General features: G+C 39.1%; 1 pseudogene; it reads right to left on the reverse strand.

Annotated features, from left to right (window-relative positions):
• Positions 1-655: 655 nt before the first annotated feature.
• The window catches only part of LOC122789796, a 100,937-nt pseudogene continuing 80,695 nt past the window's right edge, over positions 656-20,897 (reverse strand).

The raw sequence follows: 20,897 nt of genomic DNA on the forward strand, positions 1-20,897 counted from the left end.
CCTCTGGACGAGTTTCAACATACCCAACTACCCAATGGTGAGATTCAAACCCTGTACTTTGTGACTATGAGGTAGACATAATCCATTATGCCAACTCCCCCTTTTTTATTCTGAAACATCTATAGTTTATTTAACTTTTTGTGAAAATGACCCCCCTCCCAAAAGGTGAGGATGAAGATAACGAAGCAGCCTCCAGTATACAACGCCATACGGAATGTTTTTTGGTTAGATAATCATGATACCATTGTTAAAAATGAATTCATTTTAAATATTTCAAGAATCATACATTCTGAGAATAAACAAAATAAATACAAACAGGGATGAGTATTGTATATGTTAGCCAAATAACATGACTAATGCTGCTCTTTTTCAAACCAGATTATAAATCTGAATACCCATCCTATTGTCCAATGTTAATTTATTTTAGTGCAATAAATTATTTAGCTTCAGATATACAGTCATTAGTAATATTTTAACATTGTGTCCCACTATTTAGAAACAATTTGTTACATTTATGCCCATAACAAATCTTAATTACAAGTTACTTACAAACAAATCTAACCATTTTAGTTTACAGATTAACAGACAGCAAGGGACATGGGTGGTCTTTCAAAACCTGTCTTTTCCAATAATCGAAGCTAGAGCAAAAGTACATTTAGAATCCAAATTTGATGATATCTTCTATGAATTCCTTGAAGTTGTATTTTCCTCTTCTATGTGCAGGTTAGACTCATGATGTTTCCAAAGAGAATTCATGTGAGACACAATAAATAAAGTGATCCCAACCTTTCTGCAGTGACTGTAGATATATTCAAGATCAACACTGAATGCACTTGTGCATTCATCTAAGATGTAAAATATTGAGTCATCACTATTCTTTGTTCACATCTGCTGAGCGCGTCCATCCACTGTTAAACAGCATCCCAACTTCCTTCACAATCCAGAATAGGATGCAGCTGAACATTGTCCAAATGCTTTTTCAGCATTTGTTCTGATATTCCTTTCTTTTTCTGATCCTCAGCTGTATTTGGATGTATAACTTGGTCACAATGTGTTCCTAGAGTCATATATAGTTAGCTTTCCATGATTAGGTTTGTCAGCTTCTGTCAGAAAAATATGTATTAATGCATGTGTTCAAGTGCTAATTAGAAGCTAAAAGAGTTAACACATTTTCATTCTATTTTATGTACAGCTTAGTTTTATATGAGACTGAAAGATGTTTTTGAAACTGCAGTATGCTTTCTGAAACTTGCAAGATGCTCTCTGACCTAGTATTTGCTAGCACAGCAAAATTCATGTTTATGCCTTTTGGAAATGTACTGAGAAGCAAGTGATTATCTGCTAGGTCAGGAAATTGATGACTAGAACAATACTGTTTTCTATAATGTTGTTAAACCTGAACAATCAGCTCTGTTCGTGTTATGAGAACATGCACAGCTGCAGAGGGAAAAGATACAGTTAGACAAAAGACTGCTTAAAGAAATGGACTATAATCTGCACTTGCTTTGTGCTCAAATTAGCCATAGTACCTTGAATGGTAACATTGCATAGTGAGAAGTTGTATCTAACCGGTGGTCATCAAGGCCACGTTGTTTTTCTTAGGAAGTTTTTTATAAAATTGATAGTGCAAGCAGAAAATCATGGACAAACAGCTGCTGTGAAGTAATGATGTTAGAACTTGTGATTTGTTACGTCAGCTTAGTAGGCAATGTCTTGTAAGAAATGTATAAAAATGGTTTCACTTCCTGATTTTAGTTAGACAAACTCTGTATTAGCACATTTTTGTCTCCTTGCTGCAAGATTAAAGTGCCTTAACCTGAACTTGCCGTGTATTGATCTTTTTGAAGTTGTTTTTTCCTTTGACAGCTTCCCAGCAAAGAAAGGCCTCAACTCACCAAGTACACAGAACAGAAAGCTTTCTCTACACTCATTAGGACCGCACACCAAAACATTAATGCCAGATCTTACCTCAAATGAAAGGTCTTGAACCAATACAGCTCTGTTTGGTGTTGCTAAAGGCACATGTTCAAATTGAATAATATTGTCTGCTATAATGACTTCTCCACTACCACGTATCGGTGGAATGACAGGATTTCCTCCTGTACCTTTCTCTTGTTGAGAAACCATAATTCTCTCATATTTGCCTTTATTCAATTCTTTTATTAGTTGCATAAGCTCTGTAATTTGAGCTGTGAACCTAGCCAATCGGGTCATTTCACGCCCTGCCAAAACTATTCTGCCCAAGGCCTGAGACATTCTCAACAACATTCTTCCACTCTGATAGTCCTGCAGAAGTTCTGCATGTGAGCTGTTCAAATGACGAGGATGAGCCAAGTTCAAGAATGGTCGGCTGACAACCAAATAACCAATAACAGTGGTCTGCCATACTCCCCTTTTTCTACATAGTCTTAGTTTGTTCCTTGCTGCCTTTTTCCCCTCTATTTATCCTTTCCTTTTTGTCTGGAGGTGTCCCATGTCACACTCTTTGGGTCAATGGGTAGGACATTATTGTGGCAGGTTTGACTTTCGTTTATTCAGTAAGTGACAGAATGCACAACTGTGGGCATTATTGTGGTAGGTCTGGGTATCTGTTATACAGGAAATGCACTGTATGCAAAAGTGTGGGGAATTATTGTGGCATATCTGGGTATCCGTTATATGGGAAGTACAGGGTATGCTCAAGTGTGGACATTATAGTGGTAGGTCTGGTTATGTGTTGTATAGTAAGTGCAGAGTATGTACAAATGTAGACATTATAGTGGTAGTTCTGGTTATTTATTATCTAGTAAGTGCAGAGTATGTACAAGTGTGGACATTAGAGTAGTAGGTCTGGTTATGTCTTAATAAGTGCAGAGTATGTTTAAGTGTGGACATTGTAGTGGTAGGTCAGGTTATGTCTTATATAGTAAGTGCAGAGTATGTACAAGTATGGGCATTATTGTGGTAGGTTTGGTTATATGTCGTATAGTAAGTGCAGAGTTTGCACAAGTGTGGACATTATTGTGGTAGGTTTGGTTATATGTCAAGTGGTAAGTGCAGAGTGTGCATAAGTATGAGGCATTATTCTGTTAGTTTTGGTTACTTTTTATATAATTAGTTCAGAATATGCACAAATGTAGAAAAATATTATGGTAGGTTTGGTTGTATATTATATAGCAAATGCAGAATATGCAGAAGTGTAGGACATTATTCTAGAAGGTGTGTTTTACACTCTTACATAGTAAGTGGTAGGTCTGGTTTTCTCTTATATGTTAAGTGTACAGTATGCACAAATGAGTGGCATTATTGTGGTAGGTCTGTTTAATTCTTGAATAGTAGGTGTAGTGTATGCATACATGCAGATCATCTTTGTGGTAGGTTTGGTTATATCTTATTTAGTATCTCTGGAGTATGCACAAGTACTGAGCATTATTGTGGTAGGTCTTGATATCTCTTACATAGTAAGTGTATTGTAAGCATTATTGTTGCATCTTTAGTTATCTCTTATATAGTTAAGTGTAGAGGTTGTACAAATGAGAGGCATTTTGTGGAAGATCTGATTTCCTTATATATATTGTAAGTGTGATGTCTCCACAAGTGTGGGGAATTATTGTGGAAGAGCAGGTAATCCCTTAGATAATAAGTGCAGAGTATACACAAATTAGAGGAATTATTTTGGCAGGTCTGATTATCTTGTATATAGTAAATATGGAGTTTGCACAAGTATAGACCATTATTGTGGTAGATCTGATTTATCTCTTCTATAGCAAGTGTAGTGCATGCACAAGTGAGGGCATTATTATGCTAGTTATGTTCTTCTCTGTTATAGAGTAACTGTGGAGTATACACACATATAAGGCATTATTGTTGTAGGGCTGATATCTCTTATATAGTAAGTGCAGTGTATGCAAATGTGTGGGACATTATTGAGGTAGGTCTAGACATCTCTTATATAGTAAATTTACAGTCTGTACAAATGTAAGGCATTATTATCATAGGTCTGGTTTTCTCTTATACAATAAGTACAGAGTATGCACAAGTGTAAGGCATTATTGTGGTATCTAGATATCCCTTATGTAATAAGAGCAGTGTATGCACAAGTGTAAGATATTACTGTGTTGGGTCTTTTCATCTCTTATATAATAAGAGCATTGTATTAACAAGTGTAGGGCATTATCATGGTAGGTTGGCTAATATGTTATATAATAAAAGCAGAGTATGCACAACTGTAGGGTATTATTGTGGTATGTCTTGATATCCCTTATATAATGACCAGTGTATGCACAAGTGTAGGGTATTATTGTGGTAGGTTGGGTTATCTCTTATATAATAAGAGCAGCGTATGCACAAGTGTAGGGCATTATTGTGGTAGGTTGGTTTATCTCATATAGTAAGTGTAAAGTATGCACAAATAACAGGCATTGTTGTGTAGGTCTGGTTACTTCTCATATTGTAAGTGTAATGTATACACACATGCAGGGTATCATTGTGGTTAGTTTGGTTTCATCTTATTTAGTAACTCTGGAGTATGGAAAAGTACGGAGCATTATTGTGGTAAGTCTAGATATCTCTTACAGAGTAAGTGTATTGTATGGTTATATCTTATATAGTAAGTGCAGTAAATGCACAAGTCCGGGGCATTATTGTGATAGGTCTAGATATCTCTGACATAGTAAGTGTGCAGTCTGTACAAATGTAAGGCATTATTATTGCAGGTCGGGTTATCTCTTGTATAATAAATGCAGGGTATACAAAAGTGTGGGATATTGTGGTAGTTCTGGTATATGGTAATGGAAGAGTTTGCACAAGTGTGGAACATTATTATGTTAGGTCTGGTTATGTCTTGTATATTCAGTGTGCAGTATGTACAAATGAGAAGCATTGTTCTGGTAGGCCTGGTTAACTCTCTTATAGTAAGCATAGTGTATGCACAAGTGCAGGGCATTGTTGGAGTAGGTTTGGTCTTATCTTATACAATAACTGTGGAGTATACACAAGTATGGGGCATTATTGGTGTTGGGCTAAAAATCTCTTACATATTACGTGTGCAGGATGTGCAAATGTAAGGCATTATTATTGAAGGTCAGGTTATCTCTTATATAATAAGTGCAGAGTATGCGCAAGTGTGGGCATTATTTTGTTAGCTTTGGTTATAGCTTATATAGTAACTGGAACGTATGCACAAGTAGGGGACATTATTGTGTTAGGTGTAAATATCCATTACATAGTAAGTGTATTGTATGCACTATTATGGTAGGTCTGGTTATCTCTTGTATAGTAAGTGTAGAGGCTGCAAAAATGTAAGGCTTTATTATTGTAGGTTTGATTATTTCTTATTACATTAGTGTAGAGAATGCACAAGTCCTGGGCATTATTGTGGTAGGTTTTGTTATGTCTTGTACAGTAAAAGTGTGCAGTATGCACAAATGTAAGACATTATTGTGGTATGTCTTGATATCGCTTGGATAGCAAGTGCAGTGTATGCACAAGAGAGGCGCATTATTGGGGTTTGTTGTGCAATCTCCTAAAATGTTTATCTATATGTATTACATACACACACTATATGAGAGATACATATATGTATATGTTTTAGCTATAAAACAGAAGTGCTTAATCTATGTCTTTGTATATCTATATGTTTTTTGTATAAAATGTAGGTGGTGGGTCTACTTATCTGTATATGTTCGTTACTATATAACAGAAGTGCTCAGTCTATGTTTTTGTATATTTGTATGTTTTTTGCTATAAAATGTAGGTGTTGGGTCTACATATCTGTATACGTTTGTTACTGTATAACAGAAGTGCTCAGTCTATGTCTTTGTATATCTATATGTTTTTTGTATATAATTTAGGAGCTGGGTCTACTTATCTGTATATGTTTGGTACTATATAACAGAAGTGCTCAGTCTATGTCTTTGTATATCTTTATGTTTTTTGCTATAAAATGTAGGTGTTGGGTCTACCTATCTGTATATGTTTGTACTATGTAACCGAAGTCAGTCTATGTCTTTGAATATCTATATGTTTTTTGCTATAAAATGTAGGTGCTTGGTCTACCTATCTGTATATGTTTGTTACTATATAACAGAAGTGCTCAGTCTATGTCTTTGTATATCTATATGTGTTTTGTTATAAAATGTAGGTGCTGGGTCTACCTATCTGTATATGTTTGTTACTATATAACAGAAGTGCTCAGTTTATGTCTTTGCATATCTATATGTTTTTGCTATAAAATGTAGGTGTCGGGTCTACCTATCTGTTTATGTTTACTATATAACAGAAGTGCTTAGTCTATGTCTTCGTATATGTATATGTTTTTTGCTATAAAATGTAGGTGCTGGGTCTACCTATCTGTATATGTTTGCTACTATATAACAGAAGTGCTCAGTCTATGTCTTTGTATATCTATATGTTTTTTGCTATAAAATGTAGCTGTTGTGTCTACCTATTTGTATATGTTTGTTTCTATATAACAGAAGTACTCAGTCTATGTATTTGTATATCTATATGCTTTTTTCTATAGAATGTAGTTGTTGGGTCTACCTATCTGTATATTTTTGTTACTATATAACAGAAGTGCTCAGTCTATGTCTTTGTATATCTATATATTTTTTGCTATAAAATGTATGTGCTGGGTCTACCTATCTGTATATTTTTGTTACAATATAACAGAAGTGCTCAGTCTCCTATAGCAATATGTACAAGAGGGTGTTGATATGTTTTCTTGGACCAGGTGCAAGTAAGTATGTTTGGAATATACTGGGCAGGTAAGGCTTGCTGTCAGTAGTCAAGACTGTATTTATGCATGGGTTTTTTGCTAGTTGCTGTGGGTAACTGAAAGCATGCAGAACATGCGTGTTTGTCTGTGTGTTTGTATGTGTGTGTGTACAATGACTGTCATTTAGTCAGATGCTTGTGTGAGCTGAGTGAACATTATTTTGCAGTGTGTGTATGCTAGTAGATGCAGATGTATTTATGTTCAGAAACATGCAGCATACATAGGACTAAGTGTTAGATCACTTTTCTTTTGTGTGTGTGTGTGTGTGTGTGTGTGTGTGTGTGTGTGTGTGTGTGTGTGTGTGTGTGTGTGTGTGTGTGTGTGTGTGTGTGTCTGTGTGTGTGTGTGTGTGTGTGTGTGTGTGTGTGTGTGTGTGTCTGTGTGTCTGTGTGTCTGTGTGTGTGTGTGTCTGTGTGTGTGTGTGTGTGTGTGTCTGTGTGTGTGTGTGTCTGTGTGTGTCTGTGTCTGTGTGTGTCTGTGTGTGTGTCTGTGTGTGTCTGTGTCTGTGTGTGTGTCTGTGTGTGTCTGTGTGTGTCTGTGCGTGTGTGTATTTGTGGATGCATGTGTGTGTTTGAAGATGTTTGTTACAATGCATTTCAGTTGTGTTTGTTGGGGTTTGTGTGAAAAGTAGAAGACGACTGAGGCTGTTTAGAAACATAGATGTTTGAGTGCTTCCATCCCAGGTTATCCCTATAATATATTTTCTATATAGTTGTTCTACATGTTTTGCAGGATGAGGAGTGTGGGGGCTTACCCCTGCAAAAGGAGTATGTTTTTGTGTATGCTGAATGGTGAGTAAATGTGTGTGTGTGTGTGTGTGTGTGTGTGTGTGTGTGTGTGTGTGTGTGTGTGTGTGTGTGTGTGTGTGTGGTGTGTACGAGCTTGTGTGTGTCTATATGTGAGAGCACATTCATCTGAATATGAAAGCCAGGAATGTCAACATTTTAAGAATGTGAGGACCTTGCTTAGCTGATGTGTTAGTTTCAATTAAGTGGTCTTCAAGAAGTCTGATACTGAGATTTAGGACCATACTTTTCAGGACAATAGTGCCTTCATAGCTGCCTTGGATTTAAATGGACACACTCACTCACTCACTCACTCACTCACTCACTCACTCACTCACTCACTCACTCACTCACCCGCTCTACTACCTGGAGGTATTCCTGATTTTAGGGATACTGCTTTGCTGTAACTGAGCAAGGTATGTTTTTTCATACTTTCATAACAGCTAATCAACTTCAAGTATGAGTTTTGACACTTATAGTTTGTTATGCAGTCACTGTAGATTATGGAATGGCTCACGGGTACAGAAATGTTAGGCTGGACGCACAGAAACCTTGCGTTCTGAATAGCAATTTGAATCCAGGATTCTGAGTGCTAAGAATACTGACTCGCCGAACCTAAGGAGTGCTGCCCTTACTTAATGCCCTAAAAGTGAGTAAACATAGGTTTAGTCTTTCACTCTGATCCAACACTACACATGTTTGGAGAGATTACAGAAAAGGGCTGACGAACAAAAAGAGAAGTCAAACCCAGTAAGACAATTGTCAAGCTTACACTTCGAGTAGAACTTAAGAGAAAAACTACCATGAAGTTGCTTATATCAATACATTCAACCTGCTAAGGATTTTGAGAAATGTATTTACTATCTTTTTAGGGGTCTGACTTTCAGAGATGCATGGGATAATGTTTGCCATAAAGCACATCATTGTTTTGGGAATGTGACTTTGTACTTCTTCATGTAGCCAAGCACTGCCACTTCTCTTACGCCATCTTATGATCCCATATATATTCTGTACTGCACACATGCAATACAACTACTTATTTGAAAATGCTGTATTTTTTTTTAGTAGGAAGTCCAACATTTTTACTCGTATATTTTTCTCTTGTTGACCAAATAGACACTATTGGCAATGCAAGCCGAATTTTACATATGACATTGTGGGCTGCACATAATAAGACCTTGACAGAGAAATGAAGGAAGTATATATGTGGGAAATACACAAGTAACATGTTGCTACTTCATATTGTTATATATATATATATATATATATATATATATATATATATATATATTCATATATAACACTTTATCACCAGAAGTAGGAATGGATCATGCTAGTTTTCTTTCTTACTAAATAAGATAAACAGTTAAGATTTTTACATAATTCTGCATTATTCTGGTTTGGATAATTAAAGCCGTATTTCATTTAAACATTTAGATTAATAAGACCATATCAATATTTATTAATGGTGTATTTGTTTCCCAGCTAGCAAGCTACTCAAAATGCTCCTATGCCAACCCATAAATAATACTGAATGCCAGGTCAGCTTACACTTTGTCTGTTTCATATCCACCTGGGAAGACAGATGCAGAAATTGCCACTATTACAGCAGGTGCTCCATAGCCCACAGGATACATGTATCGTCTTCGGATGACGTGTGTTCGGAAAGCTTTGACCATCTTCATATTTTGTACCATAAGATGTAGCTGCAGTGCACCGAGACACATCCAGGCAAAGCAGGCCAAGAAGACGTAATGCAGAAACCCTGCAATGACTTTACACAGCATCTGAAAGGAAGAACATGTCATTAGCAACATCAGTGCTACATGCCTTTAATGAAAGTCAGAATGGTGGAACCAAGAGGAAGAATTAAGAAAACACACAAAAAAGAGATCTACAAATATGCAAGATAAAAAAAAAGTCAAATATACCTCAAAGACATAATAAGTGAAAGGGGATGTATTTTTCTTTGTCACGTCTCCTGGAAGAATTATCTGCTTTGACAATATACCTGCAGGCTATATACCTGCAGGGTCAAAATCTGGTTGGAGGGCATAGTGTATGGAGACAATCTAGCCCTTTTGAATTCTGATAGCTGTCATGTTCATATAACTGATAACTTATAGATAACTTATAGCTATACATAGACAACATACATCTGAAGGCTGTCAACGGCTTTGCAGATATGCAGCTGGAAATCACCATTACCTTAATTAAAGCAGTAGTTTTCAGTATCAATGAGAAGGTCAAATAAAATCCAGCTCAAATGTGCTGTTGGCTCATTGAAAAGTTGTCCAATCCCTATGCTTTCTGCTTCTCTGTTATTTTTATTATATCATGGGCAGTTGGTTATTTTTTATATTTTCTTATGCACTGTGGTCAATTGAATAATAACATTATTGGCAGACATAATTAAATTTGATCTTGCTAGAATTATGCTGCTCTTGTTATAAATTATGCTTCCTTTGTTATGTGCAAATCCAAGCATATCACTCATCTGGGAAGAACCTAATGATTCTTAACCAAGAAAATCAAATAAAACAGTCAGTTATCCCAATGAATTACCACAACTTTCCTCATAGTCATTAACCTACCGAATGCTCTGAAATTACACGGGTCTCACTTTTTGAACCATGACTATTTTACCTTCTATTTCTTTGCAAAATCAGTGGCTCCACAAACACTTGCACTGGGGACCTAAATTTACATTAGTAAACAAACAAGATTCACAGGAGAGACATTCTCCAAATTCAATGCATACCTTGCCTATGGAATAAGTTACCACTTCAGGTCAAAGTACAACTGAACACATTCCCTGCCTATGGAATGTTACCCTAGAGGTCAAAGTACAACTCAATACATTCCCTGCCTATGGAATAAGTTACCACTACATGTCAAAGTACAACTCAATGCATTCCCAGCCTATGGAATGTTACCCCTAGAGGTCAAGTACACTTAACAAATTCTTCCTTATGGAATAAGTTACCACTATAGGTCAAAGCACAGCTCAATGCATTCCTTGCCTGTGGAATGTTACTCCTAGAGGTCAAAGTACAACTCAATGCATTCCCTGCCTATGGAATAAGTTACCACTACAGGTCAAAGTACAACTCAATGCATTCCCTGCCTATGGAATGTGTTACCCCTACAGGTCAAAGTACAACTCAGTGTGTTCCCTGCCTATGGAATAAGTTACCCCCACAGGTCAAAGTACAACTCAATGCATTCCCTGCCTATGGAATAAGTTACCCTACAGGTCAAAATACAACTCAATGCATTTCCTACCTATGGAATAAGTTACCCGTACAGGTCAAAGTACAACAAAATGCATTCCCTGCCTATGGAATAAGTTACCACTACAGGTCAAAGTACAACTCAATGCATTTCCTGCCTATGGAATAAGTTACCAGTACAGGTCAAAGTACAACTCAATGCATTCCCTGCCTATGGAATAAGTTACCAGTACAGGTCAAAGTACAACTCAGTGCATTCCCTGCCTATGGAATAAGTTACCAGTACAGGTCAAAGTACAACTCAATGCATTCCCTGCTTATGGAATAAGTTACCACTACAGGTCAAAGTACAACTCAATGCATTCCCAGCTTATGGAATAAGTTACCACTACAGGTCAAAGTACAACTCAATGCATTCCCTGTCTATGGAATAAGTTACCACTACAGGTCAAAGTACAACTCAGCGCATTCCCTATTTATGGAATAAGTTAGCACTACAGGTCAAAGTTCAATTCAAAGAATTCCCTGCTTATGGAATAAGTTACCACTACACATCAAAGTACAACTCAATGCATTCCCTGCCTATGGAATAAGTTACCACTACAGGTCAAAGTACAACTCAGTGCATTCCCTATTTATGGAATAAGTTAGCACTACAGGTAAAAGTTCAATTCAAAGAATTCCCTGCTTATGGAATAAGTTACCACTACACATCAAAGTACAACTCAATGCATTCCTAGCTTATGGAATAAGTTACCACTACAGGTCAAAGTACAACTCAATGCATTCCCTGTCTATGGAATGTTACCCCCTAGAGGTCTAAGTACAACTCAATGCATTCCCAGCCTATGGAATAACTTACCAGTACAGTACAAAGTACAACTCAATGCGATCCCTGCCTATGGAATAAGTTACAAGTACAGGCCAAAGTACAACTAAGTGCATTCCCTGCCTATGGAATAAGTTACCACTACAGGTCAAAGTACAACTCAATGCATTCCCAGCCTATGGAATAAGTTACCACTACAGGTCAAAGTACAACTCAGTGCATTCCCTGCCTATGGAATAAGTTACCACTACAGGTCAAAGTACAACTCAATGCATTCCCTGCCTATGGAATAAGTTACCACTACAGGTCAAAGTACAACTCAATGCATTCCCTGCCTATGGAATAAGTTACCACTACAGGTCAAAGTACAACTCAATGCATTCCCTGCCTATGGAATAAGTTACCACTACAGGTCAAAGTACAACTCAATGCATTTACTGCCTATGGAATAAGTTACCACGACAGGTCAACGTACAGCTCAATGCATTCTCATCCTATGGAATAAGTAACCCCTACTGGTCAAAGTACAACTCAATGCATTCCCTGCCTATGGAATAAGTTACCACTACAGGTCAAAGTACAACTCAATGCATTCCCAGCCTATGGAATAAGTTACCAGTACAGGTCAAAGTACAACTCAATGCATTCCCTGCCTATGGAATAAGTTACCACTACAGGCCAAAGTACAACTCAATGCATTCCCTGCCTATGGAATAAGTTACCAGTACAGGTCAAAGTACAACTCAATGCATTCCCTGCCTATGGAATAAGTTACCACTACAGGTCAAAGTACAACAAAGTGCATTCCCTGCCTATGGAATAAGTTACCACTACAGGTCAAAGTACAACTCAATGCATTCCCTGTTTATGGAATAAGTTACCACTACAGGTCAAAGTACAACTCAATGCATTCCCTGCTTATGGAATAAGTTACCACTACAGGTCAAAGTACAACTCAATGCATTCCCAGCCTATGGAATAAGTTATCAGTACAGGCCAAAGTACAACTCAATGCATTCCCTGCCTATGGAATAAGTTACCAGTACAGGTCAAAGTTCACCTCAATGCATTCCCTGCCTATGGAATACATTACCGCTACAGGTCAAAGTACAACTCAATGCATTCCCTGCCTATGGAATAAGTTACCAGTACAGGCCAAAGTACAACTAAGTGCATTCCCCTGCCTATGGAATAAGTTACCACTACAGGTCAAAGTACAACTCAGTGCATTCCCTGTTTATGGAATAAGTTACCACTACAGGTCAAAGTTCAATTCAACGAATTCCCTGCTTATGGAATAAGTTACCACTACAGGTCAAAGTACAACTCAATGCATTCCCAGCCTATGGAATAAGTTACCACTACAGGTCAAAGTACAACTCAATGCATTCCCTGCCTATGGAATAAGTTACCACTACAGGTCAAAGTACAACAAAGTGCATTCCCTGCCTATGGAATAAGTTACCACTACAGGCCAAAGTACAATTCAATGCATTCCCAGCCTATGGAATAAGTTATCAGTACAGGTCAAAGTTCAACTCAATGCATTCCCTGCCTATGGAATGTTACCACCTAGAGGTCAAAGTACAACTCAATGCATTCCCAGCCTATGGAATAAGTTACCAGTACAGGCCAAAGTAACACTCAATGCATTCCCTGCCCATGGAATAAGTTACCAGTACTTGCCAAAGTACAAATCAGTGCATTCCCCTGCCTATGGAATAAGTTACCACTACAGGTCAAAGTACAACTCAATGCATTCCCTGCCTATGGAATAAGTTACCACTACAGGTCAAAGTACAACTCAATGCATTCCCTGTCTATGGAATAAGTTACCCCTACAGGTCAAAGTACAACTCAGTGCATTCCCTGCCTATGGAATAAGTTACCACTACAGGTCAAAGTACAACTCAATGCATTCCCTGCCTATGGAATAAGTTACCACTACAGGTCAAAGTACAACTCACTGCATTCCCTGCCTATGGAATAAGTTACCACCACAGGTCAAAGCACAACTCAATGCATTCCCTGCCTATGGAATAAGTTACTGTACAGGTCAAAGTACAACTCAATGCATTCCCTGCCTATGGAATAAGTTACCAGTACAGGTCAAAGTATAACAAAGTGCATTCCTTGCCTATGGAATAAGTTACCACAACAGGCCAAAGTACAACTCAATGCATTCCCTGTTTATGGAATAAGTTACCACTACAGGTCAAAGTTCAACTCAACGAATTCCCTGCTTATGGAATAAGTTACCACTACAGGTCAAAGTACAACTCAATGCATTCCCAGCCTATGGAATAAGTTACCCCTACAGGTCAAAGTACAACTCAATGCATTCCCTGCCTATGGAATAAGTTACCACTACAGGTCAAAGTACAGCTCAATGCATTCCCTGCCTATGGAATAAGTTACCCCTACAGGTCAAAGTACAACTCAGTGCATTCCCTGCCTATGGAATAAGTTACCACTACAGGTCAAAGTACAACTCAATGCATTCCCTGCCTATGGAATAAGTTACCACTGCAGGTCAAAGTACAACTCATTGCATTCCCTGCCTATGGTATAACTTACCACTACAGGCCAAAGTACAACTCAGTTCATTCCCTGCCTATGGAATCAGTTACCACTACAGGTCAAAGTACAACTCAATGCATTCCCTGCCTATGGAATAAGTTACCAGTACAGGTCAAAGTACAACTCAATGCATTCCCTGCCTATGGAATAAGTTACCAGTACAGGTCAAAGTATAACAAAGTGCATTCCTTGCCTATGGAATAAGTTACCCCTACAGGCCAAAGTACAACTCAATGCATTCCCTGCCTATGGAATAAGTTACCATTACAGGTCAAAGTTCAACTCAACAAATTCCCTGCTTATGGAATAAGTTACCACTACAGGTCAAAGTACAACTCAATGCATTCCCAGCCTATGGAATAAGTTACCCCTACAGGTCAAAGTACAACTCAATGCATTCCCTGCTTATGGAATAAGTTACCACTACAGGTCAAAGTACAACTCAATGCATTCCCTGCCTATGGAATAATTTACCACTACAGGTCAAAGTACAACTCAATGCATTCCCTGCCTATGGAATAAGTTACCACTACAGGTCAAAGTACAACTCAATGCATTCTCTGCCTATGGAATAAGTTACCACTACAGGTCAAAGTACAACAAAGTGCATTCCTTGCCTATGGAATAAGTTACCACAACAGGCCAAAGTACAACTCAATGCATTCACTGTTTATGGAATAAGTCACCACTACAGGTCAAAGTTCAACTCAACAAATTCCCTTGTTATGGAATACGTTACCACTGCAGTTCAATGTACAATTTAATGCATTCCCAGCCTATGGAATAAGTTACCCCTACTGGTCAAAGTACAACTCAGTGCATTCCCTGCCTATGGAATAAGTTACCACTACAGGTCAAAGTACAACTCAATGCATTCACAGCCTATTGAATGTTACCCCTACTGGTCAAAGTACAACTCAGTGCATTCTCTGCTTATGGAATAAGTTACCACTACAGGTCAAAGTTCACCTCAATGCATTCCCTGCCTCTGGAATAATTTACCTCTGCAGGTCAAAGTACAACTCACTGCATTCCCTGCCTATGCAATAAGTTACCACTACAGGTCAAAGTACAACTCAATGCATTCCCTGCCTATGGAATAAGTTACCGCTACAGGTCAAAGTACAACTCAATGCATTCCCTGTCTATGGAATAAGTTACCACTACAGGTCAAAGTACAACTCACTGCATTCCCTGCCTATGGAGTAAGTTACCACTATAGGCCACAGTACAACTCAATGCATTTCCAGCCTATGGAATAAGTTACCAGTACAGGTCAAATACAACTCAATGCACTCCCTGCTTATGGAATAAGTTACCATTACAGGCCAAAGTACAATTCAGTGCATTCCCTGCTTATGGAATAAGTTACCACTACAGGTCAAAGTACAACTCAGTGCATTCGCTGCCTATGGAATAAGCTACCCCTAAAGGTCAAAGTACAAGTCAATGCATTCCCAGCCCATGGAATAAGTTACCACTACATATCAAAGTACAACTCAGTACATTCCCTGCCTATGGAATAAGTTACCACTGCAGGTCAAAGTATAACTCAATACATTCCGTGCCAAGAAATAAGTTACCACTACAGGTAAAAGTACAACTCAACACATTCCCAACATATGGAATAAGTTACCACTACAGGTCAAAGTCCAACTCAATGCATTCCCTGCCTATAGAATAAGTTACCACTACAGGTCAAAATACAACTCAATGCATTCCCTGCCTATGTAATGTTACCCTTAGAGGTCAAAGTACAACTCAGTGCATTCCCTGCCTATGGAATAAATTGCCACTACAGGTCAAAGTACAATACAATGCATTCCCTGCCTATGGAATAAATTATCATTACAGGTCAAAGTCCAACTCAATTCATTCCCAGCCTATGGAACAAGTTACCACTACAGGCCAAAGTACAACTCAATGCATTTCCTGCTTATGGGGGAAATTACCAGTACAGGTCAATGTCCAACTCAATGCATTCCCTGCCTATGTAATAAGTTACCACTACAGGTCAAAGTACAACTCAGTGCATTCCCAGCCTATGGAATAAGTTACCACTGTTGGTCAAAGTACAACTCAATGCATTTCCAGCCTATGGAACAAGTTACCACTACAGGTCAAAGTCCAACTCAATGCATTCCCTGCCTATGGAATAAGTTACCACTACAGGTCAAAGTAAAACTCAATGAATTCCCAGCCTATGGAATAAGTTACCACTACAGGCCAAAGTACAACTCAATGCATTCCCTGCCTATGGAATAATTTACCACTACAGGCCAAAGTACAACTCAATGCATTCCCTGCGTATGGAATGTTACCCCTAGAGGTCAAAGTACAACTCAATGCATTCCCTGCGTATGGAATGTTACCCCTAGAGGTCAAAGTACAACTCAATGCATTCCCAGCCTATAGAGTAAGTTACCACTTACCAGTACTGCTTTGACTACTTTTAAGGCTAGTTTTGATAACTAGATGGGTAGATACTAATTTTCACCAGGGTTACCGCGTATGGCCCTGCTCAGTTTGGGAGGTGAGCACTATTAAGTCCTTGTAAAGAACAGCAGGAGCTAATCCTAACAGTACACAGTGAAGCGTTGTAATACATTTAGTAGTAGTCTGCTGCTGTGACTTCTTCAAGTTTGTCTTTTTCACTTTGAATTTAACTTTTAGTTTAGTAATATCATTACAATATAGTTTTGTTTTTAGCTTTATTATGAACCACTGAGCATGGTGACTCAGTGGTTGAGATCCCTGCCTGACAGTCTGATATTCTTGTTTCTTTCCTAGTGTCCAGTCCCTGTCTTTGTGGAGTATACTGAAGACGTGTACAATGTACGCACTGCTTGTTTGCATTGATGGACATTAATCTGACTCAGCTGATTGACTCAGAAGTGTCTTGCTTTCATCAGTAAAGTACAGTTGTGATGTCTTGATAGAAAATGTTTTACTAATTGTGTAGTGAGCTTACCATTATGCTAGGTATGATATACTGGGCATAAGTTCCTTTTCAGGCATGATATGGAAACAATGTCTGGTTAAGTGACTTGCTCAGTGTCACATATTTGGTTGTGGAATTAAATTGTACAAGAGCACAGCATTAGACAGCAGAATGTGCTTAAAGAGGATGATCAGTCTTCTTGTGTGTCTTTTCTTTATTAGTGTACATGCAGCATCTGAGAGTCCACAACTAAGCGCAAAGAAACACACACAGACACACGCACTATATATATATATATATATATATATATATATATATATATATATATATATATATATATACATATATATACACACACACACACACACACACACACACACACACACACACACACACACACACACACACACACACACACACGCACACACACACACACACACACACACACACGCACACACACACACACACACACACACACACACACATATACATACAAATAGATAGGATCCCTTACTTGGTTGACAAAGCAGATGGTCAACAGTTGTACAAGACCATTACAGTACTGGATTCTGGGAATATCCCCTTTTCATGGTACTGTGAGATCTTGGAGTCAGAATATAAAAGCCCCTTTAACTGGTATTGTGTGATCTCGGAGTCAGAATTTAAAAACCCTTTTCCCTGGACCCAGCACCACACTGTCATGCAACTGTGCTCCACAAACAGATAATTCTGACAATTTTTCCCATGGATACAGCTGTATCCCAACATTGTAGTTCCTCATCTTTAGCACATTTCTGTGCAAAGAGGCTAGACTTCTGTGTTACTAGAATCTTCTATTTTTTGTTGTGTTTAAACCCCGTGTTTGCACTGGTTTGGGCTTGTTTGTACATCACACACCACAGCTGCACTGTTTTTAACCCACTGCGAGATATTGCAGCTACAAATCTTCCCTTAGTAGCACTTGTGTGATCAAATAGTAGTACTCATCTTGACCTTCTGCCCTTTACCCCCTTAGCTCTCTCTGGCCTCTCTCCCTCAGATTCTAATATGAATAGACAATTCCCTATAGTTTCTTCTGCCAGTCTGGTTGATATGGGCATCCTGAGAGAGTGTAGCAACTGCCTCATGTACACAGACAACCCTCTGCTACTACCACCTACAAACACAATTTGTGGGAAATGCAATTACATTAAGGACCTAGAGTCTATGCTCTCTCCCTCAGAAGCCAGTATTTCTGGCACTCAGAAGGTTGTCAACACACCACCCACACCTACACAACATACACACATACATATTCAGAGATCCTCAACAAAAACATACCCATACAAGGGACCTCCGAGGCAAAAACACATGTGAACTTCACTGCCCACCACACCACACACCACACATAGTCCACACACCTGGGTCTCACAGCCAAGTAAGGCCTAAACATAAACGCAGCATATTAGTCATAGGAGACTACATAGATGTGCCCCTCACCAGGCTGTATAAGGAGAGAGCCACTGTTAGTTGTTTGTTAGGTGCCAGAATCCGCCATATCACCCATGCACTCAAGTGTCTCAACAACAGGTACTGTTATGACTCTGTCAGTCCATGTTGGTGTGAATGACTTGAGATGTACCTCCCTGGATTATATGAAGAGAGACATGATTGAGCTCACTGAATATGTGTCCCATGCAGTTATGTTCCTTGCCTTAAGCAGCATTTTACCGTCACCCAGAATGATGCCTCAATACAAACAGAAAATTATTGACTTTAACAATTGTCTTAGCTTCTGGTGTCATTCCAAGGGGATCCTGTACCTGACAGCCTGGAAAGACATGATCAACAAACCACGACGCTTTGCCAGAGATGGCCTGCATCTGTCTCCCTTGGGCTTCAGGCTTCTGGCAAAGGCTCTTGTTTCCCCCATAGTGCCTTTTGTAGGCATTTCCGTGAGATCAAAACTACCAACATGAAAATTTCATCAAAATGCAAATTAAAGGTCATGCTGCTAAACGTTAGGAGCCTAAATATGATGAACTCATTGCAAGCATTCATAACACGAGAATTTGCTGACATTTGTGTCACAGAAACCTGGTTCAAAGCTGCAGAGAGCACCTCAGCCATGCCAGGTTATTCTTCCTATCATACATTCAGACCCCAAACCATGGGCAGCAAAGTAAAAGGAGGTGGAGTTGCAATATATATTAGACATACACACCTCCAGGCTGGTCTAACAGATTAATGCACAGGAGACACTTCAGGTGCAGTTAACCATTGATAAGATTGCTATTCAAATCATAGATAGCTACAGACCCCTTTACCCTGATCCTGGGCAAATTTAACTATCCAACCATAGACTGGAAGAACTACTCATGCCAAAACACAAATGCCCAGAGATTCCTTGATTTTGTCAATGCAAATGCCTTGGACCAGCTGGTCAACACCCTCACAAGAGGTGATATCTTGGACTTGGCATTAACCAACATGCGTAACCACTACAGTATGACTACAGTGTCATCCTCTCTGGTAATATCTGACCACAAAGAGGTCACTTTTGAAGTCACCATCTCCTTTGATCCCACCCCAGCTAGGGCCAAACAAAAAAGTCTCCAACACTGATTACAACCTCCTGAGGGAAGGTATAAACAGGTACACAGCCCCCTCCCCCTCCACAACCTACACCAAAGTACTATACAAGCATTTATATAGCTGCATAGAATCAGGAATATCTGGCAGGACAAAGTCATCCTGGTCAAGGAAGAGTAAACCTGCCTGCTGTACATCTGCAATAAATAAATAAACTCTATAATAAAAGGAAAAAAACTGCTGTCCAGGACCGAGAAGGAGCAGGTACCTAATTGGAAGCAATCTCTCCTTGAGCCTGAATAAGCAAATGAGAGCACTAGTGAAATCCTCCAATGTAAACTTTGAGTCTAAACTGGCCACATCTACTAAAGACAATCATAAGACCTTCTTCATATATGTCCTCAATCTCAAAGGAAGGACTCAGACCTGCTCAGAACTGGTGGTCAAGGACAGCACATACACAAATGCCATAGATATGGCCAAACTGCTGGCAGGCAGGTTCAATGAAATCTTCACCCCTTTGTCCCCATCAGTAAATCAGGATATCCCCAGCTCCTGCCCCCCCCCTCTTATCTCTAGGGAGTAAGTCATTACTGCCTTCTCAAAGGCAAAAAATACAGGCTCAATGGGACCTGATAACATCCCAGGCTGCATTCTACATGAACTCAGGCAGGAACTTGCAGCGCCATCAGGAACCCTGTTCAACCAAAGCCTGAGTACTGGCTTCATCCCAGCTGAGTGAAGGACAGCCACTGTCATCCTTTTGCACAAAGGTGGAGCATCCAGTGATCCAGGAAATTACAGATCCATCAGCCTAAGTAGCCTGATCTGCAAGGCCATGGAAAGGATTATCATGGACCTCATTAACAAGGACATTGGCAACCTCCAAACACTCAATCCCACACAGTTTGGTTTCATCAAGGGGAGGTCATGCCTGTTAAATTTGATTGACTTCTTTGAGACAGTCACCAAAGCCATGGACGAGGGGAAAATGGTGCACACCGCCTACCTTGACCTGGCCAAAGCCTTCAGTACTATTACCCACCCAGATATAATAGATATACTCTCTCAACTAGGCATCAATCATATGTTACCAGATGGGTAGCAAACTGGCTCACTGATAGAATCCACCTAGTTAAAAATAGGGGAAGCCACCTCAAGCAGTAGACCTCATAATGAGCGATGTGCCCCAGGGATCAGT

This window comes from Protopterus annectens, chromosome 15.part0, assembly GCF_019279795.1.
Source record: "Protopterus annectens isolate FY-2018-M chromosome 15.part0, PAN1.0, whole genome shotgun sequence".
NCBI classification, from domain to species: domain Eukaryota; kingdom Metazoa; phylum Chordata; order Ceratodontiformes; family Protopteridae; genus Protopterus; species Protopterus annectens.